This window comes from Ipomoea nil, unplaced genomic scaffold, assembly GCF_001879475.1.
Source record: "Ipomoea nil cultivar Tokyo-kokei standard unplaced genomic scaffold, Asagao_1.1 scaffold3195, whole genome shotgun sequence".
Classification (NCBI taxonomy): Eukaryota; Viridiplantae; Streptophyta; class Magnoliopsida; order Solanales; family Convolvulaceae; genus Ipomoea; species Ipomoea nil.
The window spans coordinates 2,033,477-2,060,367 of NW_017619623.1; the positions used below are offsets into that span (position 1 = coordinate 2,033,477).

Consider the following 26,891-nt stretch of genomic DNA (forward strand, 5'->3'; position numbering starts at 1 on the left):
TGTAATATTAAAAAACTAATCCAAAGAATTTCCTAACAATCAATTTCTCTTTACTATTTTATCCATATTTTTTATTCAAACTTATTGATTCAAATCACCCAGGTCAATTAACTCTCTCAGAATAACAAAACTAAATAAACAAAACATAAAAATGATTATTAAATCAAATAATAGAGTACAAAAGTTCCTAACCAAACGCCACCAAAATTTCTACCCAAAATAAAACATTCAAAACATTCATAAATCCCCGCAGTAAGGCCATTCTCCGTGCTATTAGATGCGTTAGAAAGTCCCAAGATTTAGACCGAATTGGATCCAGACAAACAACAAAAAAACATCAACGACAATAAGTACTCAATTTCCATCACAGTAACTTAAGAGCTCAAAAGCAGTAAGATGCAGTGCCATTTTAAGCAAAAAGATGCATTAACAAAAAAGCTTCAGCAGTTTCTGCAGAGCTATAGCATATTCAGTTAAAAGCCAATGAAAGTTGGTCAAAAAAGCTTACAAACATATTTATCAATATTGATGAATCCTTCATTGTTTCATTTCCTCTGTCTGCTAGAAGCTGAGTTTTCACATCTAACCCTGCAGACCAATGATACCTGCAAAATGTGAATATGATGTTAGTTTTAGAAAGTGCTTAAAATGGAAACAAACAGGTGACCAGAAATAATCCCCCCGCCATGTATATAAACATCTTCTAATTCTGTGTTCTATTGACAATCAATTCACATTCTAAATCTGTGTCATCAGGCATCAACTTTCTGTCTTACATTATTAAGCAAATCTAGTTTTCTAGTTTTTATAACCTTTACGTTCCAGAGATCAGACAATCTCTCTCTTTATTTAAGCAATTGCAACCACCCTAAACATAACAAAAGATGAGTAACCTCACCACAAGCAACTCTGCCACCAGCATTTCAAGTGCTTTTACTGAGCTCATGACCACCTAATGCAACAACAGCAGCAATTTAACATAGAGTAACCAATATGGTAACATTTATACTAAAACAGAATGAGTTAATACCCGATTTTGTCACTCGACTATTACGATTTCACCACTTTGGTCCTCAACTTCAAAACTTGCTCAATTTCATCCCCACTTATGTAATTGTTAACCAAAATGGTCCTAATAAGGACCATTTTGGTTTGGAAAAAGGACTATTTTAGGTAAAAATTGCATAGTTGGAGATGAAATTGAGCAAGTTTGGATGAGGACCAAAGTGATGAAATCCTAATAGTCGAGGGACCAAATCAGGTATTAACTCAAAACTGAATTTAGTTATACAAATTTAAAAAAAAAAAAAAAAAAAAAAAAAAAAAAAAAAAAGCAAACAAAAACACAAAACAAACACAATGAAGAAGAAAGATCAAATAAACCCCCAAAGCTTGCTCCTAAAGCTCTAAAATATATTCATTATATTGCTGTATAATAGAGGCATTGTCCAAAACTGAAAAGTTATTGTTTCTCCATAAGCATACAGCGCGCTATAGTGTGCTTAGTACGCAGTAAGCACTACTCACACCTGGACAACTAGGTCTTAGTCTTCATGCCAGCCCTGTACAAACTATCTTCAAAGATAAATTTTCTTACAATGTTTCATTATGGATTAATGGATGAATCTTTTACACTAGATCCATCATTTTACCATCTCCCCAAGCATGCTACTTTAAGTGTAATTATTAATTATGTAGAATAGTTGAAACCAGCTTCACCAATGCTCCCCTCCCCTCTAACCAAATCTACACCTTGTCTACATGTAAGATAATATTTCCATTATTTGCTTTCATCATAAACCTAGAACTTTAAAGAACATTTTTTCACAATACACTAGACTTTGTTATGTCTAATTGCAGGATTACTCTCTCTAACAAAAGGACATACTAGTTTAAACAAGTTAAAGCTAAACCTCAATCACATGGGTCAATGGGAACTAGGGATTCATACCTTTACCAAGATCATCAGGATCAGCATGGACAACTACAGATCTTCCAATGATAGAATGTGCTCCAGTAAGAGGAATCTACAAGGATTGAACAATGCAGTAGAGTCCATAGCAAAAAATAAATAAATAAATAAATAAATAAATAAATATCAAACCAAGTTACGTATCTTTATAATTCAATTTGAAATCAAAATGAAAATGTAAGCTGTTCACCTGCTTGTCAGTGATGGTGAAAGAAGCAGTTCCTGAAACATTTCCATATAGACATTAAGCAAAGAACACTTGCATAAATTTTGAAGAGCAAAACTAAAGATGCAAGGTAATTTAACCTATGCATGCATAACTCAACTATTATGGATTAAAAAACAATAGCTACAAAATCAACAATTAAAGAAAGATTCCTTACCATCTTCTCCAACTGTGATGTTACCAAGATCACCCACATGGCGGTTCTCATCGTCAGGGGCACCATGCTCCTTGCCAGCAGGATTGAAATGGGGTCCTGAACAATTATAAGATCAAAGTATTACAAACAACTGATCCTTATTGCAGCAAAGAATCATTTTATTATTGACCACCCAAGTCTTTCCTTAGTCCCAATTACCAGTTGACATGCAGCCATTTGTTGTACCACCTAGGGCATGAACATGGAAGCCATGAAGTCCAGGTTTGAGGCCTGAAATGTTTCCAGTAACTGTAGTTGGGCCTGAGGAATAAGAAAAAGAAAATGTTTAGAATCCATCAAAACGCAGATACATATGTACCATCATAGTTAAAACTAGGGGTGTAAACAAATCAAATAAGGGCATTCCATGATCTTGAGGTGATTGAGGCAAAATCAGGGTTTTATTGAAGAATATAGTCATAAAGCAGGCCACCAATATAGTGTATTAGTCATAAAACATGCCACCAATATTATGTTGACAATAGCTTTTCTCTAACAACTTTATTATTTCCTAAAGTGTACACAACTTTACTGTGTAAAGCTAACTTATAAGATCATTAGAGATTTAAGTATATAAAACACATGCAAATTGTAAATTTCAAAATACAAGTAGGGAATAAGTTTACACTTACTCGGGGCTCTGGATATCAAGCTCTCATTTTGAACCACATACCCTATTATTTTATAGATAAATAGCCTGCATGAAATGAAAGAACATTGTAAAGTGACGTCCATGCCTATTTCATTGACTATTATCACTATCTTTGAAAACGTGCATGTTTTCTGTCATCTATTAACTTCAACAAAAACACATGAGATATTTTGTATTAAATAGAAGAAAGAAATATTCAAAAAAAATTAGAAGAAATTATTTTGAGTCTTGCGAGTTGCCTGTTTCTAAAATAAATATTTTCTAAAGATTCCAAGAAAAAAAAAAAGGAACAAGTGTAATGGAAACTGGTCAAGGCAAATCACAAAAATATAATATGTATCTATTTATATAACAATTAACATTGCAATTTGTTATGTCTGGACTTTAAAATAACAAATTAAAAACAAATTGTGCAAAACAAATTAAAAACTGTGTTTGCAGGAATAAACATGTCTGGACTTTAAAAAAAAACAAACTAAAAAGTGTGAATTTGTTAAATCATAATATAATCCCAATGTAAAATGCCTAAATTGAAAAGAAAATGCTTAGAAGAATGTTTCCAAATCAAAAAACATCTGTCTACCTTATAAAAGACCTTTAAAGAAAACTGTTGGTTAAAAAATAAAGTTAAAATTTGAAAGAATAAATAAATGGTATTACCAGGACTATGTGGTCTAATGGTATCCGGGTTGGACTTCCATTTGGAAGGTTGTGAGTTCAAGCCTCAGTGGAGGCGTTATTGGTTTTTTGTGTTTCAGTAGGTTGAGAAAGTATATGAACAGATACTACAATGTAATAGGGCCAGTAACATTCAAAAAAAAAAAAAAACAAATAAATGGTATTGATTTTACTATCATACCATTACATTTTAAGTTTGACTATCAGACCATTACATAACTTATAGAGCTTATGGTTTGGTTATAGCCACTATCAATTCAAAATGACTACCACTTTGATTGGAAAAAATATAATCTTATGTTAAAAATCACTAAATTGAAAATAAAATACTTAAAAGAATGTTTTCTAAGTAAATAAACATATGTCCACCTTAAAAAATGTAAGTTACAAAAAAGGGTAACAGACTAATCTGGACTAATGCTAGGTTACAGTGGTTAATCAGCAGTAAATTAAGAAAATGGTTTGTTAGCAACTATCAGTTCCAAATGGAAGAACTGATGTTGGAAAAAATACAATCTAAATTTAAAAATCACTAAATTTATAATTTACATACTTTCAAGAATGTTTTCAAGTCAAAAAAAGTTATTGAATGATACCAAACTTCAACTTTAAATTAAGTTTACAAAACCATTAACAAAAATTGTCTGATAGCTACATTACTCTTCAACAAAAGAAAAAATTACAAAATTTACACAATATACTACAACTATAGAAGACTTGGCCCATCTAACTATCAACTGTGTACACGTACAAACTGAAATGATAAAAAACTGAAAAATATTTGGCATCAGAATTGGGATTCATCATTTGTCAAAATCTGAAAACAAACAAGTGAGTAATCTTTAAATAATCTAAAATAAGGCAAAATTGGGAACACAATTGTTTAATGAAGAAATTAAGTAGCACACATTGATAGCAATTTCAAGGAAAAAATGAATTGTCATCATGTTAATGGTTTTGTGAAAAGCTTTTTGACAACTGTAATTAATGAATATAAAATCAGAAAACTACATAATGCAACTATCAGGCTTCATACATCTCAAATACATGCTGACCATCAAAAATTAGCTAACAACATCAACGATATGAGGCAAATCAAAGCATCAAGAAGCAGTGTATTGACAACAAAGGTACAATTAGAACTCTTACTTGATGTATGCATGTTACATTAACAGTCTTTACATTTCTTTAACTACCTTCTGATGTTTAGCCTTCATCTTCTGAATCAATTATTTTTGAAATTGCATTAAGCTGCAAGAATTAGTAGTTGTTAAATTAGTTAGTATCAGTTTACAACTTAGGATAGGATACATGAACTACAGAATTCATGCTCAATAAACAGGAATTTATATTCCCAGTTTCTAATAAAGAACTATAATTAAACATACATGATCCACAGAACATTGAACCAAATCACCAAAATATAGCATAAAGGTCTAGAGTTTAAATAAACAGCTTTTGAACCAAATCACCCTATTTGATGTACATAGGAAAACACTAATCTAATCTTAAACTAACATGAAAAACAAAATAGGCAAGAAAATCGAAATAATTAGTCGAAAAAGTCAGTATAAAATAGATAGACCAGATAACTTATCTCATAGGTTTTCTGAAATTAGGGTTTGAAATCAACCTCGCGATTTTATAGTACAAGTGAAAGACTGATGTAGAAAACGATTATTGGTCGTAGAGCTGAGATTATAGGTTGGATTGGAGACATTCGGACCAAGAGACAGAGAACGGGAGAATGTTCGAGAGAGAGGAGAGAGAGGAGAGAGAGGATAAAGAAGGCGAAGCGTCCGCTCTAGATCAGAGATGAAGCCAAAATCGCTTAAATACTCCAGGGCGTTGGGTCGGGTCAGAAATTTGGATTGGGTCATAAGATTGGGCCACCGACTTGGGCTTCGATTTTTAAGTATATATTGTATTGTTTTATAATATAGATAGGCCTGATTGTTTAATTATATTAATTAGCCTGATTATTTAAGTGTAAAATTTTGTTGTATAATGGTGCAATTAGTTGTGTGGATTCTGAATATCGTGTACATTTTAAATACACTAAATCTACACAATCATTATGTCATACACTAAAATTTTGTGGAACGTCATTAACAGCACATTAACTAAATTTTTTTTCTGGTAAAAACGATGTCGTTTGGGACCGTGTTCACCAAGCCTGGTGAACACGTTTCCATGGCATAATTTGCAAAATCTACATGTTTAAAATTACTAAATATACATTGTTTGATAAGATACATACCATAATGTACTTTTATTCTTTCAATCATGTATTTGACATAAATCTACTTCATTCTTTAAAATTAATGTATTACGTGTATATTAATAGTGTATTTGTTATTCATGGCCCATATTCCATTATTAAAGATATATTATATTATGTATATTAATACCGTATAGTAACAGTGTATTTCACTGAATACGCATTATTTTATGTATATTAATAGTATATATATTTAATAAAGCTAAATAGGTTCAAACAATTAATTAAGGTAATCACAAGACAAGGTATTGTTGGGGTAAGCATCAATTCCTCATATCTTTGGAGATCCTGTAAAGTATTTAGGCTAACTAAGAATCTACGCATAAGAAGTGTACAATCATAGATTGAGGCTAAAGAGATTAAAGAGTTTGCAAAATGGATAGCTAATATAGGTGATGGAGTAGTTGGTAATTCAACTGATAGTGAAGCAGATATTACAATTCCAGATCACTTATTGCTCAAGTGTGACGATGATTGTATTGCTGCAATTGTTGATAACACATTCCCTTTGTTTCGACGCTGTATAAGTGATATGTCATATCTTAAGAACAGTGTTATTTTGACTCCAACATTGGATGTGGTAGATAGTTTTAATCAATACATGAGTAATCATAAAATTACAAAGTTTATTATTTCAAATTTATTAGGTTTTCAAACTATATATTTTTTCATCTAATTATATTATAATGTATATATATCATACTATATATATAGCCGCGCATCGCGCGGGTGCACCTACTAGTTACATTAATAAGGAGAAAAAAAATTATTAAAGATGAAAAAAGAATGTTATAAATTTTTATTTATGGACATTATTATAGCATTGATTACTTGATTTGTAACTGTTGTAACAGACAATTTGTATAGAGTGTATATATATATATATATATATATATATATATATATATATATATATATATATATATATATATATATATATATATATATATATATATATATATATATACTAGTATTTTTTATGCGCGATACACAAAAAATGGGTGCCCAATATTAATATATTATATTAAAATTTAAATTTATTTAGATTTTAGATATTTAAATTATTTTAAATAATAATAATAATAATAATAATAATAATGTAAATCACTTTTATAAATTTGATATTTATATTTTATGTAATAATTAACATATAACTCAAATATATAATGTGTATATATTATTATTATTATTATTAATGAAGAAGATAAGAAAATATATGGTGGATGCATGTGCATGGTAACAATAGTGGAAAAAATAACGAAAGTTATAACAGTAAGGGTATATTTGTCCAAAATATTTTAATGTACAACCTTTATAGCATAATGTACAAAAAAACTTAACAGAAAAAACGGACATAAATCAGGGGTATAACTTTCATTCACACTTATTATGTTTTTAGATATTATGTTTTTAGATATATATATATATATATATATATATATATATATATATATATATATATATATATATATATATATATATATATATATATATATATATATATATATATGCTTCGAATCCGGTGCACCCCCTCTAATAGATGAGACCATGAGGCCTCATAATATCCATTGATTCAATTTCCATGAATGGTTGAGATTATAAGAAATTAGGGTAGTAATTAATGACATTTACCAATGTAAAGGTCATATTAGTAATTGTAATTGTAATTTAATTATGGACATAATATTATTGGAATCTGAAGCATTATTTTAGGGATTTGTGGATGGAAATTAATAGTTTCAATTATTACAAAGCTTGAAGAAGTGAACGTGGCATGGACAATGCTAAAGGAGAACACGAAGCGGTGGGAGGGCAAGAACAATACTGGAGCACATTTCTCAAATGGCTAGTAGCAGTAAGTGCATTTACATGTCAACGTCTGTGCATATGCTGAAGAATGGGTTTTTTTCCCCCGGTGGGGGTGGGAGGGGGGGGGGGTGTGGTTGTTGGACGAAGTAGTAGTCCATTGACGCGCGTAGCGTGTTCTTGTTCAGGTGGGTGTGTACATGGTTATTTATTTGACCGATAGGATGGCGGGATGATGCGTAGACAGCAAATAGTATGTGCGTAGAATGTTATAATGTTGAATTTATGGTTTGGTCGAATTTTTTTAAACTATAATACGGGGATTTGGTTGGGCGACTAAAGTGAGACGACTATTGTTTGCGTGAGTTAAAGAACTGGAACGGTGTGGGAGGGTAAGCACGGTGAGTATAACTTATATCACTGTATTAATGAAAGTTACAGTGTAAAGTGCGTATGAGGATATAGGCCTGTGCATATAGGCATTATAGATGATTAGGCACTATATCGGTGCATAGTCGTGTGTTCGCGTGTGCGTAATACCAACATTTCCCAACATTTCAGAAGAAGATGGGTAATAGCAGCACATGTGTTTGCATTACCAGTTTCGGCCTGTGCATTCGTAGATGAATGTGTATTTTTTTTTTGGTTGTGGGTTTTCCGTGTACTAGAAAAAACGTGGTAGAGGGTAGTCTGAGTAGTGGTAGAAAGGTGGTAGGGGTGGGTGCGTAGGGGCAGTTAAGCTTGTGCAAACTTTGAATATTAATCTGGCAACGATAACGGTGAGCTACTGTGGTAGGTGCACAGACGAAGTGTAGTATGTGCGTATCGTGAAGCAGCAATGGTAATCACATTGATTTTTTTTTTTGGCATTTAGATTTTTACGTATGGGATATTTTTAATTGGACAAACTCAAAGTTAAGGGATGTGTGTGCGTAGAGTATGGTTTGATAAAAGTGTGAAACGAAAACGAAATGAAAAAATGTAGAAGCTGGTACTCTCAATGGTTGTAGTAAGGACGTACTGGTGAATGCATGGGGGCTGTTAAGCATGTGCAAACTAGGAAATACTAATCCATCAACGTTACAGGTGACCTCATGGGGTTGGTGCACAGAGACATTAGTTTGTGCATTCACCTGTGCGTCTGCTAACAACAGTCTGTGCATTCTGGGTGCCTATTTTGTTTATTAGTTTTCAATTAATTAGTTTAAATTAATAGTTTAATTTTACAAATCTAGTATGCATGTTTCATTATTTTTTAGCAGTTGCTGGTACTCTTAATGGTTGTAGTAAGGACGTAATGGTGAATGCATGGGGGGCTTTTAAGCATGTGCAAACTGGGAAATACTAATCATGGTCATCCTTCACCTGCTTCAACGACTGTGTATACAAAATATACATACCAAAAATATACAGATTTACCAACTAGGTAAATATACAACTACCACCGTGCATGCCATAACAACACATCGACCAAAAATTATAAAAACGGGTTAGTGGCAAAAGACATCAAAAAAAAAAAAAGTACATAGATAAACACTACAAAAAAACTAAATACGCCTGTCTTTTCTGCGCCGGCGTACAGCCTTACTTCCTGCAACGGGGCTATCCACAACAGTCTGTTAATCCTGCGGTGCATCCGCAGCCACCCTGCATCAAATCACCCAACGCCACAGCCACCACACCAGTCTTGTCGGCATAAATCCCATCAGCAGACTATAAATATGTAAGAAATCAAACATGGATGGCGACAAATACAAACCCCATGCAAAAAAAAAAAAAAACACACACACACAGCAACATAAGGAGCGTGCATCAACCCCGACCTCTAATGCACAGACTGGCACACGCATTAAAACAGCCACACCGTAACAAAGACATATTAATAAAAACACATATATACTTTAATACGAACCAACCTAAGGTACCGATCCATTATTGAATTCACACCACCCCAACTGAACACCACCAGATTTAATGAAACTCATGGACTTCTCCTCATGTCTCCGACTCCAAATCCAAACTTTCATTAAAAAAAAAATAATAATAATAATAATAATAACAATAATAATAATAATAATAAAAACAAAAACAAAAAAATTAGTAGACTATTTCCATGGTTGTTTCTGTTGCTCCCATTGTGTCTGTCTGGGTGTCTCTTATCTGCCACAAAAAACAACCATGGAAATAGAATGTCTCTCACAAAAACATGAGATACTAGAAAGTACCATAAATTAACAAAAATAACACTCTCTGAATACTAATTTATTAATTTTTTCTATGGCATATACATAAGAAGCTGAACAAAATGCCACCCTAAAATCCTAAAATCTAGAAAAAACAAAAGAAAAAAAAGTTGATGATCAAAAGCTGCCGCTATGTATGAACTCCGCTTCTCCGATTTTCAGTTGTGAAGAGGGTTAGGACCAGAAGGGACCAGTCTTTTCTCAATCCGAGAAAAACAACCAGATTGCAACCCCCATAAACCCTAACTCGAAAAACAGAAACCACCCACGATGATAACACCCCAGAAAAAACACACAAACCAAGAACTTCAAACACACAAGAAATCGAAAATCCAAAACACCAATCCACTACCCTTCGCTACCGTAACAAGCCCCCCAAAATCCGGGAAAAAACACCACAAAAAAATTAAAAAAAAAAAAAGCGATAGATAGTACCAAAAATTGACGAAGACGAGTGATAAGTGCAATTTTTATATTTTATTTCATAATGTTTGATTTAATAATTCTTATTAATTAGTTATATTTTTATCTTATTTTATTAAATTATTGCACTTTTATTTACATTATATTTTTGTAATAATTCTTATAATAAAACTAATAATAGTAGTAGTATAGTTATACTTGGTCAGTATAGAGTTTTAATAATGGTAGGATTTTATTGAGTTCCAATTTACTTATGCTTTTAGATGTGTTTTATTTAATTAAAGAAAATAATTATCTTTAGACTTTGGTCGAAACTCATTCAACAAAGTCAGTCAACAACCAATGAACGAGAAAGAAGATCGTGAACGACGTAGAGTCTTCTTCGGCTATCGCAAACGATGCAAAGCTTAGGAGGAGCGCAGAACATGGAAAAATTATTGGAGTTCAAGCAGTATAAATGACGGCAAAATCAAAGAAGGCATCATCAATTTCACTCCGGACTAATTCCGGAGGTAGTGAGCAGGTTAATTTCAGGCATGCGACGGACGGACTGTGCGGTGACTTCGAATTCTTTTAGGTAGTGGTTCATTGTTTCCAGCTACGGCGGAAGTTCGTGGTGCAGCATCAAAATCATACGGCAACTCTCTTTCTTCCTTTTAAGTTTTTAATATTGCTACTTTGTTTGTTGCGTTGTATTTATCCTTGGCATTTAAGAATATTGTGTGGAAGCTAATTTATTTATGTTTTACTAAGTAAGTTCTCATATTAAAGCTGTTAGTTCATTTCCTTTTGTTGTTATTATTGTTTTCAATTTGGACTAATCATACTTTTAAGACAAATTAATCTTGATTAGTAATACTTTATTAATTACTCTCTTAATATGGAAATGGTTGTAGGACAGTAGGAGTACTGCTTGTTTTTGAATTCCTTAGCATGATTTTCTAAGATACCTTTTTCTAAGAACATAATGCTAATTGATTCATGTTCGTAGCAATATTGCCTGCTATTTTATTCTGTAGTTATTTAATTGTGTTTCCTGCCGTGCAATTTCATTTAGTAATCCATTTTGATTGTCAATTCCGTTTCCTTAGGCTTCTGATATATTTTCTTTAGTGTTTTCATTCGGTTTAATTTACGGCAATTGGATCTTTATTTTGAATTCTCGATATCTTTTCACTCTTTTACGTAATTAAATTGCATTATATCAATTTCCTGTGGGATTGACCCTTGCTTTTGCACCCTATTGCTACACTGACTCGTGCACTTGCGAGGACATTTATTAAAATTGTCTACCAACGAGATACCCCTAAGCCTCATAGACCGCCTCCTGCTATACCCATTCATGGAGACACTCGGCGAGGGAGAACAATCGGCGAGGAAAATGAGAGGCGAGGGAGATGAGAACAATCAGCGAGGAAGATGAGAGGCGAGGGAGATAACCAGCAGCAAACCTAAATGATGTCAATAAAGACACGCTAAATTAATGCCGGGAAAAGAGCCTAGGGATAATAAAAGTATAAGCCAAATTACAATAACACCCCTTCTTACGTAAACAATCAATGCACATGGGGAAAAAAGCCAACATCATCTGAGCCCTTGATCAAAAGAAATCAACGATCAGGATGTGTGCTCACGGGCTCGGCTGACTAGGGGGTGTGCACCGGATTCAAAAAAAAAAAAGAAAAAAAAAAAAAAAAATATATATATATATATATATATATATATATATATATATATATATATATATATATATATATATATATATATATATGATGTATAAGGATATAATGAGATAGTTGAATGACTAATTCTTTTTCCCGATGAATAAGATGACGCTTTGCCTTCTCTATTTTCCTTTGTGTATTCCTCTTCTTGTTGATCGCTGCTTTTTCGATGATTCCTTAACAAAAGTGATATAAAGACTAAAATGCTATTCTTTAATAATAATAATAACCCAGAGCAAAAAAGTAATTTCCTTATCTTTTTCCTTACCATGCTATGTTGAATTGGAATTCTTGGGGAAGAAGCATGAATTTCAATTCAACGATGGGTTGTGTTGGTAGACATGAATTACATTGCAATTGCATTACAAATTTTTTGGCCACCCAAATTACGATGTTTGGTGGGAGAGAATTATAATTTCACGGAATTGCAAATCTCTCCTTTTATTGAAGAGAAAATATCAATTTTGGTCTCATGAGTATTAGCAAAATGGCAGTTTTGGTTCACATGTTTAATTCCTACCAATTTTCATCCACGACTATTGGTTTAGTACCAATTTTCATCAATGACTATTGTTTTTGTGTCAAAATTCATCACACTAGTTACCCTTCCGTTTAAGATAAGCCGAAATATGAAATTATTAAGAGTATTTTCATCATTATCAAATTAAGATCCCAATTTAAGTATGAATAAATGGATTTAAGCCCTAAGATCGATCTCAATTCATAGTTTTCCTCTTCAAATTAAGGTAGGATGAGGAGGAGAACTGCGAATTGGGATCGATCATAAGGCTTAAATCTCATTATTCATGATCAAATAGGGATCTTAAGTTGAAAAGGACGAAAATACCATTAAGAATTTTAGATTTAAGCATGTCTTATACGAATGAGTGACCGTCATGATGAATTTTGGCATTAAAAAAATAGCCGTGGATGAAAATTGGTACTAAAACAATAGTCGTGGACAGTGGCGGACCCATAAAATAATGTGAGTGGGGGCGTACTTAACTCGATATCTCACTTAACTTCTAAGGAAAAATTGCATCTTCCACAATTTTGTATGAAAAATTCGCCACGACTTTAGAATTGTCAATGATAAAATATCAAACATGTATAATATCGTTCAAATATATTATAATTAAGGGCGGAGTCAAAACTATACTTGGGTATGGTGAAATTTTAAAACACTTTGAAATGTTATAAGAATATTTATGACAAAATATAAAACATAATCGATTAGATAAAATAGTTTGAATAGAAAATACATTATATTCATAAATACTTATTTTAATTTTCTTTTAATTAGATCAACTATAAATGATTCTAAATTAATTTGAATACGATGAAGTATAATATAAACTTGTTAACTACATTAACTAAATGATTTCCAAAAAAAGTAGACTTAAAAAAATATTTAATTTATTGAATGGTGGGAAGAGTTAAAATAAAGGAAAAAAGCTAAAATATACAAAAATGCTTTAAGTGGGTTTCAAACCTATGACACTTCATTACCACATTAAATACTCAACCAACTAAGCCACTGATCACTCTTGTAACTAACACATGTACATATATATTAGTAGAAAGAGTTGAGGGGGGGGGGCGCAGTTGACCCCACTGCCACCATTGTGGGTCTGTGACAACCCAAAATTTGATTTTATAAATTCGGTTTTAAGAAATTCCAAAATAGCCATTTTTCACTCTATATTTTTTTTTTAATAAAATTGGTGTTTGAATAAGTTATTTTGAGAGACTTCTAAATAAATTCAACACTGGAACTACTTATTTTAAATCTAAAATCCTAAATTTTTGGGTACATTGCATACCATGTTTTCGATCCAAAAGTCAATCTGAGTGAAAGCGGGAGAAACCTAAACTAAGTGGTTGTCTAGAAAGTATTTTTGAGAAAATATATTTTGACCCCCAAACTATTTAAAAATCTCATTTCTAGACCTTGGTCCATGATGCTTGGTGGACCCCAAGCCTTTGCCTTTGTCTGATGCATTTTAAAGAGCCAACAATTTACCCTTTTGCCCTCAACCAATCATTGGGTTGCAACCTAAGGTTTGAACCTATATAAATAGATATTATTCTATTGCCTTCTTCTCCTGATTTCTCCATTGTGCCTCTTCACTCCAAAGCTTTAGAGATCAGATTGGTAGAGGGGAGAAATCACAGTAAGTTTTCCACCTTCATCCTCAACCATTCATTCCATTCATCTTTCCCTTAAGGTTTCATCTTCCTTTGCTTAAATCTCTGAAGTTCTATCTCTAGGCTTGGTTTGTATAGCTGTATGAGGAGTCTAGGAAGTGTCATCTGAGGAAGGAAAGGGAACCACACAAAGAAGAGGAAGAAGAAGCTGAGGTATAACCCCATGGACTCCCATCTTAAGTTTGGCTCTGTGAAGCCATTGTTTTATAGGTAGAAATGAGTAGAAATGCTATATTCTTGAAGTGTTTGAGTTATTAAGTGATCTATTACTTGTCTATGATGTGTTGTTGATGTTTTTGATGTGCTAGAATTGCCTGAAAATGCTTCATCTGGTGCACATGCAGTGTTGTGACAACCCAAAATTTTATTTTATAAATTTAGTTTTTAAGAAATTCCAAAATAGCCATTTTCACTATAGAAAATTTTTTGCGATGAAATCGGTGTTTGAATAAATTATTTTGAACTGCTTTTAAATAAATTCAACATCGGGACTTATTTTAAATCTAAAATCCTAAATTCTCGGGTACATTGCATACAAAGTTTCTGATCCGAAAGTCAATCTGAGTGAAACCGGGAGAAATCTGAGAAATCTAAATTAAGTGGTTGTCTAGAAAGTATTTTTTGGAAAATGTATTTTGGACCCCAAACTATTTTAAATTCTCCTTTCTAGTCTATGGTCCATGTTACAAGGTGGACCACAAACATCCTATTACTTTGTCTGATCTTAGTAGAAAGCAAGCCAAATTCCTCTTTTGCCCCCCACCAATCATTGGCCTCCTACCTAGGGTTTTGAACCCATATAAATAGAACATATTCTCCTTGTTTCTCCGGATCCATTCCATTTGCCTCTTCACTCCAAGCCTTAGAAGAAATCACAGTAAGTGTTCTGCCATTCATTCCTCCATCCATTTCATTTCCTTTCACAGACTTTGTTCATTCTCTGCCTCCCAACGACCCATGAGGGGAGCCGCTGGCTAAAGCCGTGACGGGACGGCCTTAGGGCACGGCCCTAGGTAAGAGCCATGGTCCTAGGCCGTTGCCCCACCGCAAGCCCCGTTGGTTTTGTTCTGTGCAATGGCCGGGCCCTTGTGGCTCAACTACGTGTCGTTTCGGACCGGGTGTCACGGGCCCTTGTAGCTCGGTTCATTGGGGCCGTCTTGACGCACGTTTTGGCTTTGATTTCGTTGGATTTGGATTAGAAATGAGCATTATGTGATAGATTTTGTGAGGCAATTTTGTACAGAAATGTTCCTGATGCGAACCTGGTTTGCCCGATCTTCTCTTCACACTATGACTAAAATAATCTTTCAGAACAGTTTATTAGGCTAGGTGAAATCTGATTAAAAGGTTTAATTTAGGCTGGGTATAAGGGTTTGTTTTTGTGGTTTTTGATAAGTCCTCGGCCACACCGGGTTATAAGGTGATACGTAGGATTTGGAATGACGCCACAAGTGAGGTTTCACACTTGATAAGTCAGGATCACCATGACTTGATCATGGTTGAACTCTCCCGAGTTCTAGAAAACACTCAGTTTCCTATCTCAGAAATTCTCAACTCTATATTTCATTTAGAATGCAATGACCTTAAATAGCCATTAACAACCAAATTACAACCACATGAATAGGATAGTTATTAAGAATAGGATAAACTAATCCTGACCAACCAACTAAGATAAACATTAATAATAATATAATACTAACAAATTTAAATCTAAGATAATTTTAAGATAATCATCCTAATTAAATAATAAAACTAATTCTAAAATATTCTAATATTCTAACAATCAATTGTTGATTCTCGTGCCCACAACAGTTCCAGTGAAAGAATTTGAGAAGTATTCAGACTTGGTTTTGTCTATGTGAAAAGCTTGTTGATATCTGATTGTTAAATTGAGAAGCATGAACTCAAATTGATTAGTTTGCTAGAAAAGCATGCCTAAAGAGTGTGTTATGATTCATAGAGATTATTTGTCAAATTCCAAGTATTGAAGTCTACAGAGCATGTTATTCTTAAATGTTTTTATCCAGAGAATGAGTTTAAATTGAGAAATTTGAGTTCCAAATGCATGAGAATTATTTGCTATTATTTTTCAGATTATGAATTTCAAGCATGATCATGTGTCCTTTGAGAGTTCACATTAATTTATAGAATTGAAGCATGTTGCACAGTAATTTACATTATAAGCATATCATGTTTTAAAAGTGCATAAGTGGCCAACGTGAGCCTAAGTATTATTTTCCAAAATTCATGAGCATGTGGGAAGTCTTTATCTTGTTGCATTGAGAAGATGTTGAGATGTGACATGCATAAGTTTTGTGCATGATCAGTGAGGTTTTTGGAGGACCCGTTGGGACTATGTCCTTTCGGAGTAAAAGAGAAAGTAACGGTGTGACACCCCGTAATCCAAATTCAATTAAGGGATTAATTAAGTAATTAATCCTAATCCAATTGATAATTTAATTCCTTAAATTCCCGAAAATTCAATAGTTGGGGACTAGTAATTGACTAGTCAATCCAAAGTCAAATGTTATACCTAAAGCTTTGTGAGTAGTTCCCTTGTTCCCTTACACCTCTTCATTTTAGTAAGGGTAATAAAGACATTTCACCCTAAGTTAGAATTGCAAGCTAACCTAGAGGACACTCCTCACTCTTTCCCCTTACACTTTCTAAACTTGAGCTCCTCCTTCTCTCTAAAAGTTAGATAGCTTTTCTTCCAAGCCAAGTTGGGGCTTTACCAAATCTTCGAAGTTTATATCTAAGATTCCACCTTTCCTACCTTTGAGCATCTAGGAGGGTAAGATCTATGTTTATCTTGCGTTTTAGTGTTTTCTAAGGTGTCTTTCCTTAAAGATAGAATCTTTATGACCTTTTGGTGTGTTCTTGAAGTGGGTGTGGAAGGTGAACCTTATTAGGAGCTTGATGAAGTGTTGAGTGAAGGTTTTTGTCTACAAGAGGTAACCCATGCTCTACAAAATCTATTTTGCTTACCTATATGATGATTTCTTGGATTCTACATGTGTTTTGCTATGACATGTGAGTGTTTATGCATTGTCTTGTGAAAATGCATATCTAGAGCTTGTTATTAGGGTTCTTGTATGCCATTGATTGGCTATTCCTTTGATTCAAGTCATTTTGTTGTATTTGGTGAGATTTGGCATGTTTTGGACTTGAATTTGAGCTTGTAGTTGAAAATCCCCGAAGAGATTATTTTGTGAAGGGTATTGTACCCATGGGCGGAACAGCGGGCAGTGGCCTACCCGCCGTCCCACCCGCGGGGTACACACTCGTGGGAAGGTGGTTCCCGCGGGTGGAACCACGGGTGGTGGTCTACCCGCGGGGTACGTTATGTGGTTGGTTGGGGATTTGTTCCCCGTGATTCTTTTTTGACTCGGTATTTGGTCTTTTGACTTCCCGATGTTTTTTTGTGGAACTATTTGAGCGTCTTCTTGATGTTCCGTATGTCTAGAACTATATGGTAGGAATCCATGTAGGTTTTGGTGTCTTGAATTGTACTAAGTGTTCAACATTGTGATTCGTTGAACCATGATGAGTCTTGTGTGTTCTTCGAAACTATGTTTGGTTTACCCGTTTGATAAACATGCTAGTTCGGTGTTGGAGTCGGACTGTGATCCATTCCTTGATTGAGTATGGTTTCATATCTTCGTTGTGATCCGTTGAATGATTCATGTTGTGGTGTGGTGTGTGTGGCTGTACCTGGATTGCACGATTAATGGTATGGGACATTAGTCACCAAGGTACGGCAGTGGTCCTCGTGGTGGCCATGATGTGATTATGGAGTTTGTGACCTGTGTGTAAGGTTCACGTATTTCTTGGGTGGCATGTGTTGTCGTGTGTGTTCGGTACCCTCGTGTACTATGAAATCGGTGGTCTTGTTGGAGATTGTCAGAGTGGGGACGACGGTCCTCGGAGGAATAAAGTTGGACTTGGTGTACAGGGGACTTGGAGGTACAGGTTGGAATTAGCTATAAGGTTGGGGGTAGCCATAAGGTTGGAACTGGGCATAAGGAAGGCATCTCAATTCGTGATGGGTAATGTCACGAAGGCTTTAGTAACCGTTGTTGTGTATTTCTCTATTTGTGACGTGTGTAGTCGCAAAGGCAATGTGTTGCCATTGCTTGTGTCCTTATTCTCTTGTGTTATGCATGTCGGGTGTTAATCTACTGTGTGATGGTAGATTATGCCTTGAGCCGTTCTTGTGAGTCGTTATAGCTTCTTATTGTCTTGGGATGTGTTCCCTTATCTTTATTTTGAGTGCAAAGAGTCTTGTGTTGATCTCTATCTTGGTTTTGAAACTGATATATACTATATCCCGTTTCGCAAATGATTTTGTATATATAAACTATCTACATATGATATTTCACATGTATTGGTGGGTTACCGGCATCATTCGATGACCGGGCGTCGTTCCAATATATATATATATCTGTGTTTCTTTTAGGTGCTGATTAGATGAGGGCGCGGTCTAGAAGCTGTTAGAATAGATCCCCTTTTCTTTATGATGATTCGGGCCTACGTGCCTTTGATTAGACATAGATGTTATGTTGTTGACTTGGTTTCTGAGATTGTTGGATTATGATGCAGATGTTTACGCCTGTGCGCTCACTGTTGAGTGAGCGTGGCATAGCACTCTACGTTTTCCATATATTTCATGCTTAAGTCTTCCGCTGTGTATGCTTTTATGGTTAGAATTATCTGCATGTCTAAGGTTAAATTTGGTATGGAAATCGGGGGTGTTACAAACGGACATTGCGATCCGACAGATTTATCAGGGCGGTGTATTCCCACATTACGAGGTTGGAGACTAACCGTCAGGCTTGGAATCCTGGTTAGGGGGTGTGCACACTAAAAGTACGATACATGATTCCACAGAGTAAGCAAGCAAGAAAGAATGATAGAGAACCAAAAGAGTGGTTTTGTGGGCGAGTTGAGTATGTGGCCGGCTAGATTGCCGAGCCGGTTAGGTCCATTCACGATTTGTGAAGACCTACCTACCCACGAGTTAGAGGTTCCGTAGTTACGGATGTGGCGGATGCACGAAATTGCACCGTACTCTAGGGCTTCGCTGCGGCGGAGTACCTGCATCACACAAGAAGAGAAATGAGAAGTATGAGAAAGTTTGAGTAAGAAAGATATCGAGTCAAGAGAATCAAGAGAAAGAAAGCGAGTCATCGTGACTCGAAGAAACCTCCACAGAAAAGTATTCTATTTTACAAACGAGTGTATGAGTATACTTATCGTATTGCACGAGATTGCATCATGAGAATGTTTGCACGAGATTGCATTTGAGTATAGTATTGCACTAGATTGCATAATGAGTATGATTAATCGGGATTGTATACTGAGCATGATTGCTTTAATTGCATTTTGATGTCTTATATATCTAGTTTGCATGATGAGAACTTGAAAACATGAAGATAATTTCGTATTGGTTGATAGTATGAGAGTGATTGATAGTTTGAGTTCGTTGTGATGAGATTTGTTATGAGAAATATGTGTTGGAGTGTTTATGTTGATGAGTTTTATATATATTTGAAGCATGCCTGTTGATATTATAGGGTGCAAACATATAGAAAGTCTGTGATGTATCTTAAAGTATATATAGTTTATTAATTATTATTAAAGTAACAAATTGATTTTTCATATATTAAATGTGTCACTTATAAAGTGACTAATTTGTTTGTTAAAAAAAGTGACTAATTTATATGATAAAATCCTTCAATTATTTAAAATATATATTTAGTTAATTATTATAAATTGACTAATTTGTGTCACTTATAAAGTAACTAATTTGTTTGTTAAAAAAAGTGACTAATTTATATGATAAAATACTTCAATTATTTAAAATATGTATTTAGTTATATTAGGCAGTTACATTATTCTAGTAGTTTGTTAGATATTCTCTGTAGTTGTTTCCTATTACTGTGTTAGCTTCTCTGTATAAATAGTGGTATAGGTTTCACTCAATAATACACTTCATATTATTTCCTTCATCAGTTAATTATTATAAATTGACTGATTTTACTTTTCAAAAAACTAAATATGTCATTTATTAAAGTGGTTGATTTTTGACTTATTAATAATTGAAATACTAAATTTGCGCTGCAAATAATTGAGAATTTAAATCTACACAATAATTATAATTGAGAGATTAAAAATGTTATTTTTAATTTTTTTTGTTTGGTACTTTTTGTACTTATATTATAAAAAAATACTAACATTTTTCATCTGTCAATTATATCGTCACTATACTTTTCGTTTCTCAATTGTCTGTAATATTATTTTTTGTCTTTTATCTACAAAGTTGTTTCTTAAATCAGCCATAACAAAACTTAGCTTGTATATTGTGAAATTCTCATATAGATTTTGTTAGGAATAATTGTAAAGATTTTGATGAGGTAAAATGTATTTTGAAAAATTAGAACCCCCAATTTATTTTATTTTTATGTTTCTAGAGTAGAGTGTGATCAAGCTTCAAAAATTCAGCCCAAGGAAGGAGCTGAACGCTTTATTTGAACTAAGTATTAGGACTCTACGTATTTGAGTTAGATTATGATTCTCAATCCCAGTCTCCCTAGACTCTCTTATTATATATACATGTACTATTGTAATTATCTCATTCAATATAATTCTATCAGTTCTCATCTGGTATCAGTTAAGTTAGGGTTTCTTTCCAATAGTTGACAGATCTGTTGCATATTCGCAATGGACCGTCTCAAATCTTCCTATCTCCTCGGTCACATCAACCGTAAATTCCTTGTCCACCGCTCACCACTTTATCAACATCAAGCTGACCTACAAGAACTACATGTTTTGAAGAGCCCAGGTTGTTCCCTTTCTTGATGGTCATGATTTAATTGGGTTCATTGACGGTACGAACCCATGTCCACCGGCTTTACTTTCCGACGGTGAAGACGACGTAGTGGCGCAACCCAACCCTGCCCACCGAGCTTGGGTTCGCCATGATCAAGCCCTCTTATCCATGCTGATGTCGTCATTCTCCGATGAGGTAATGCCACTCGCCATCGGTCACCGTACCAGTCGGGCAGTTTGGAATGTCGTCGTCGGCGCCCTTGCGTAGTCCTCTCGCTCTCCTGGCTTAAACCATCTTGGATAGCTACAGTCGCTTCACCAAGGAGATTCATCCGTTGTTGACTATATCAGAAAAGCGAGGGTATTAGTTCAGGAACTTACCCTCGCCGACCAGCCGTTGACACTTGAGGAACAAAATCTCTATGTTCTTCGGGGGTCACGGCCCGAGTTCCGGGGGCTCACATCCTCTCTCAATGTTCCCGGTCAACCCATCACGCTCCAAGAACTCGCTGATCTTCTTGGTGCAGAGGAGTTCATGATGGGCGGTAGTTCCGGTGGTGGCTCGCCGGTAGCTTTCACGACGCAGCGTGGAGGACAGCAAAGGGGACGTGGATCCCAGCCTCGTGGTGGAGGCGGCCGCGGTTACGGGCAGAACATCGGCCAAATCGGCCAGTTGCGCGGTGGTGGCGGCGGCCAAAATCGCGATGGTGGTAGGAACGATAATTGGCAGCCTAAATGTCAGTTATGTTCGGTGATTGGTCATACTTCGGTCACATGTCATCTCCGGTATGCCAAAGATCCTCAGGCTAACATCATTTATCAAGAACCTCCTTCGGATTCTCAGGGGTCTCATACTTGGTTTCTAGACACGGGTGCAACCAATCATGCTACTCCGGACATAGTTGTTCTTTTAGTCTCGGAGGAGTACAATGGTAATGACACGTTATGTATCGGTGATGGTATGGGCTTACCTATTAGTCGTATTGGTCATGATACTTTTAATACCCCTTCTAAATCTTTTCAATTATCCAATATCCTTCATGTTCCTAATTTGTCTACATCTTTATTATCTGTCCATAAATTTGCGTCGGATAATAAGGTGTTTTTTAAGTTTCACCCATCTTTTTTTGTTGTTAAGGATATCAACAACAAGGAAACTCTTCTACGGGGCAATAGCTTTGGGGGCTTTACAAGCTTCCTGTTCCAAGTTCGTCTCCTACTGTGTTTCTCTCAGCTCGTACATCCGCGTCAGTTTGGCATGATTGTCTAGGTCATCCACACCAATGTATTATTAGTCAAATTCTTTCGTCTTGCTCGGTTAGTGGGTCAAAAAATAATATTTGCTGTATTTCGGGTCTATGTAATGCATGTCAACTAGGGAAGTTTGCACGTTTTTCCTTACCGCGTGTTGAGTCCTCTAGTTCATGTATTCTTGATTTATTTTACACAAACATTTGGGGACCAGCCCCCATTTGGCTATCGTTACTTCGTTATATTTGTTGATCACTACTCTCCTTACACTTGGTATTTCCCTATGTCTCAGAAATTTGATATATATGTAATTTTTGACAAGTTTCGTGTTATGTTTGAGCGTTCGTTTAATCGTAAAATAAAATCCATATAGTCTGACCTAGAAGCTGAATATAAAAAGTTACATTCCACCTTAACCCAACTAGGCATTATTCACAGACAATCTTCTTCATACACATTGAACAAAATGACCGTGTCGAAAGAAAGCATAGACATCTTGTTGAAACAGGTTTAGCTCTCATGAGCCGTGCTTTTGTTCCCTCTAAATATTGGGATTATGCTTTTGAGACTGCAGTTTATTTAATTAACAGGATGCCATTTACTATGTTAAATAACTCTAGTCCTAATCTTTTATTGCATAAATCCCCTCCATCTTATTCCTTTCTTCGTGTGTTTGGTTGTCTATGCTATCCTTAGTTCCTTACTTGCGTCCCTATAATAGTCACAAAATGTCTTACAAGTTTTCCTCTTGGGTCTTTTTTGGTTATCCTAGGTCATTTAGGGGGTATAGGTGCCTAGACCATTATACTAATAAGATATATGTATGCAGGCATGTTCGGTTTGATGAATGAGTATTTCCTTTCAGTAAAAATGTTTTGCAGGCACCACCAGTTCAGACGATTCAGCCATGGACTGAATATGTGATTGTTCCAATCCAGCCCATGGCTACAGTTCAGATTACTCAACTTGAACCGGCCCCAACTCTTGCTGCCCAGTCGGAACCGGCTGCTCCCATCGACGCTGCTTCTGTCGTCCGCCCTCGAGGCCGCCCGAGGGGGCAGTCTACGCGATCTACAATGCGAACGCACACCATGGCGACTCGGAGTCGGTCTGAGGCACCCATTTTGGCTCTGTCTGCTCAAGTTTGTCCTACTGAACCCACTTGTTATACACAGGCAGTCAAACATGATGAGTGACGCAAGGCAATGGATGATGAGTTTAATGCACTTCTTCATAATGAGACTTGGTGTCTCGTTCCATCACAATCAGATATGAATGTTATTGGGTGCAAATGGGGTTTTCACACCAAACGGGAAGCTAATGGATCGATTGAACGATACAAAACAAGGTTAGTAGCCAAAGGGTTTAATAAAGTACCTGGACAGGATTTTTTCAACACATTCAGCCCAGTAGTCAAACCCACCAAAGTCAGGTTACTTCTATCTTTGGATATCTCCTCTAGATGGGAAATTAAGCAACTTGAGGTGCACAATGCTTTTTTAAATGGGAAATTGTCTGAAACTGTTTATATGAAGCAACCACCTGGATATATTGATAAGCAGTTTCCTAATCATGTTTGCCTATTAAAACGTTCTCTCTATGAATTAAAACAAGCTCCTAGAGCTTGGTTTAATCTATTGTATGCGTCTCTGATGATAACATGGTTTAAAGCTTCGAAAACAAATGTATCTTTATTTTATTACTCACAGGGTTCAGGCTTCATTTATGTTCTAGTGTATGTTGATGATATTCTTGTAATGGGTAATGATCAAAATCTTGTCAGCACTTTACTAACAGCATTATCCTCTACATTCAAGATTAGGGATCTTGGTGAACCTGATTTCTTCTTTGGGATTGAAACTGTTAAATGTGGTGATGAAATTTTGCTTTCTCAACAACGATACATGACTGATATATTAAAACGTGCTGGCATGACAGACTGTAACCCTTAACTACTCCTATATTTGCTTCGAAAACCACTATTTTTAACGCTGATTTATATGATGATGCTACACAGTATAGGAGTTTAGCTGGAGCTTTACAGTATCTTACGGTTACTCGTCTAGATCTATCCTTTGGGGTCAACCAACTCTGTCAACACATGCATGCTCCTACAGACTCTCATTGGGTGCAATTGAAACGTGTGCTGAGGTATGTAAAGGGAACTACTACTTATGGTCTGCGAATACGGAAGTCAGTATCCAGAGAATTACATGCTTTTTCTGATTCTGATTGGGCTGGCTGTCCTGAGGATCGTAAGTCTACTAGTGGGTACGCTATTTTTCTTGGTTCCAACCTTATATCATGGGTATGTAAGAAACAGAAAACTGTTGCTAGATCATCTACTGAGGTTGAATATGACAGCTTTAGCAGATGTCTGTGTTGAGGTAATTTGGATCCTCTCTCTACTGCGTGAAATTGGCGCGACTGGTGTAACACCCCCGATTTTCAGCATAATTTAAAACAATTAAAGCTTACGAAATAAAAATAAGTCTATCATTAATACCCAAATAAGCAGAAGCCAAACATAATAGTGTAGGGGTGCTATGCCACATCTAAGCTTGAGAACCTAGATGCACAGGCTACTAACTAGCTAATCATAATCCGTAAACATCATCCGAATACAAAATGGCTCACAGGCCGTCAAACTAAGGCTAATCACTAACTAAACTAGGAACCGCAGCGCCGTCTAGCGCGCTCACAAGCCAACTAATCTGTACCTGAAAAACATGCGGTGTAGCAACCGTTAGCGAATATGCTAAGTAACCCACTCACACGCGTTGAGTACAATATACATATAGATATAAGAAAACCATTTTGTACCTTGGGAATACATAATTATAGTCCTAAACAACTCTAGCTTTCAAATCAGGATAAGGAACCACGACATACCATGAACATCGACACGACACGACAATATTACGATACAAGCATGCAAACCATGACCACAAGACAAGACAACAATAAGAGACCACAAGACACGAAACAATAACAGACCACAATAAGACCACAAGACATGTCCATTTTCCAACCTTATACCAAGTTCCAACATTTACTCCTCTCCATCCTTATATCAGTTCCAACCTGTACCTCCAGGCCACCCTGTACTCCACCAACCTTATTTCTCTGGAGCAAAGCACCCCACCTACATTACCTCCAATGTACCACCGATCTCTCAGCACACGCAGCGCCATTACATAGGTATTGCAGCACCATAACATAAGCACGCGCAATGCAATATCATCAACATACACAATGCAAACCTGATCGTATCGTAGCACGATAATCTAAGCACATGCAGTGCAATATACCGCCAACATATCTTTTCCACCAATCTCATATCTTTTCATCATCCATGGACATCAACGCCACATTCAAGACTCAACAACAACTTCATCAAGGGATAACCAGGGAAAGGGAAGACCATACGAATAGACTCACAACGATACATGACATCAATATAAACATACAACCTACGGGGAATAACATAGGCCATACTTTAGACCAACCCAACACAAGTTTAGACCACATGCATACGCATGACTCACAGATCCTACTTATGGTACTTAGGACATCCTTCTAGACCCACAAACATCAAAGAAGACACTCTAGGGCACGGGGTTTGACCAAACGGAGACCGAACGACCCCGCACCGGCCCGTACCAGTGGACGGTATGGCGGGTGGACAACCACCCGCCGGTGGAACCTCCCGTTCTAGTGGGTGGACCGAGGGGTGGCCATCCACCCGCCAGCCGCCCGACAGCTGCCCGCTGGAACACTTCGCCGTTCCGGCGGGTGGTCGGTGGGGGGTCGACCCCCACTGACTACCCGCTGAACATCCCTTCTTGGCATATTTTCCACTACGAGAATTCATCAATTTTACCCAAATTCAAGTCCAAACCCACCCAAACTCACATCAACAATTATAGGGACTTGAATACACAGAATGACTCAACGAACAACATTATTGAACCCTAAGCACAAGCTCTAAACATGCATAACCCAAGAATAAGCATATAATTATTCAAGAATATCAAGAACATCAAAAATATCAAAAAACCATCATATAAACCCTAAATACAAGCTCTATCAATGCATAATCACAAGATAACACATATCATCATTCAAGGAGGTCAATAAATTATAACATAGCAAGGAAAATAGGTTTTGTAAGACATGGGTTACCTTTTAGCTTAATTAAATTTCTCACGACTCCTAAGATGCTTCCACAAGGTCCTTTCCCAATCGATCTTTCCTAGGCTTGGTGATGGGGAATTCTTTGACTACCTTTTGGGGAGGGATTTTTGAGTGAGGGAACAGGGATGGGTGAAAGAAGAGGGTTCTTAATGCTTTCTAATTCCCTTTAAATAGATTTAGGATTCACAATTAGAATCTGAGAA

General features: G+C 35.7%; 1 pseudogene; it reads right to left on the reverse strand.

The window, feature by feature from the left end:
- Positions 1 to 253: 253 nt before the first annotated feature.
- LOC109168245 lies at positions 254 to 3,129 on the reverse strand (annotated as a pseudogene).
- Positions 3,130 to 26,891: the final 23,762 nt, after the last annotated feature.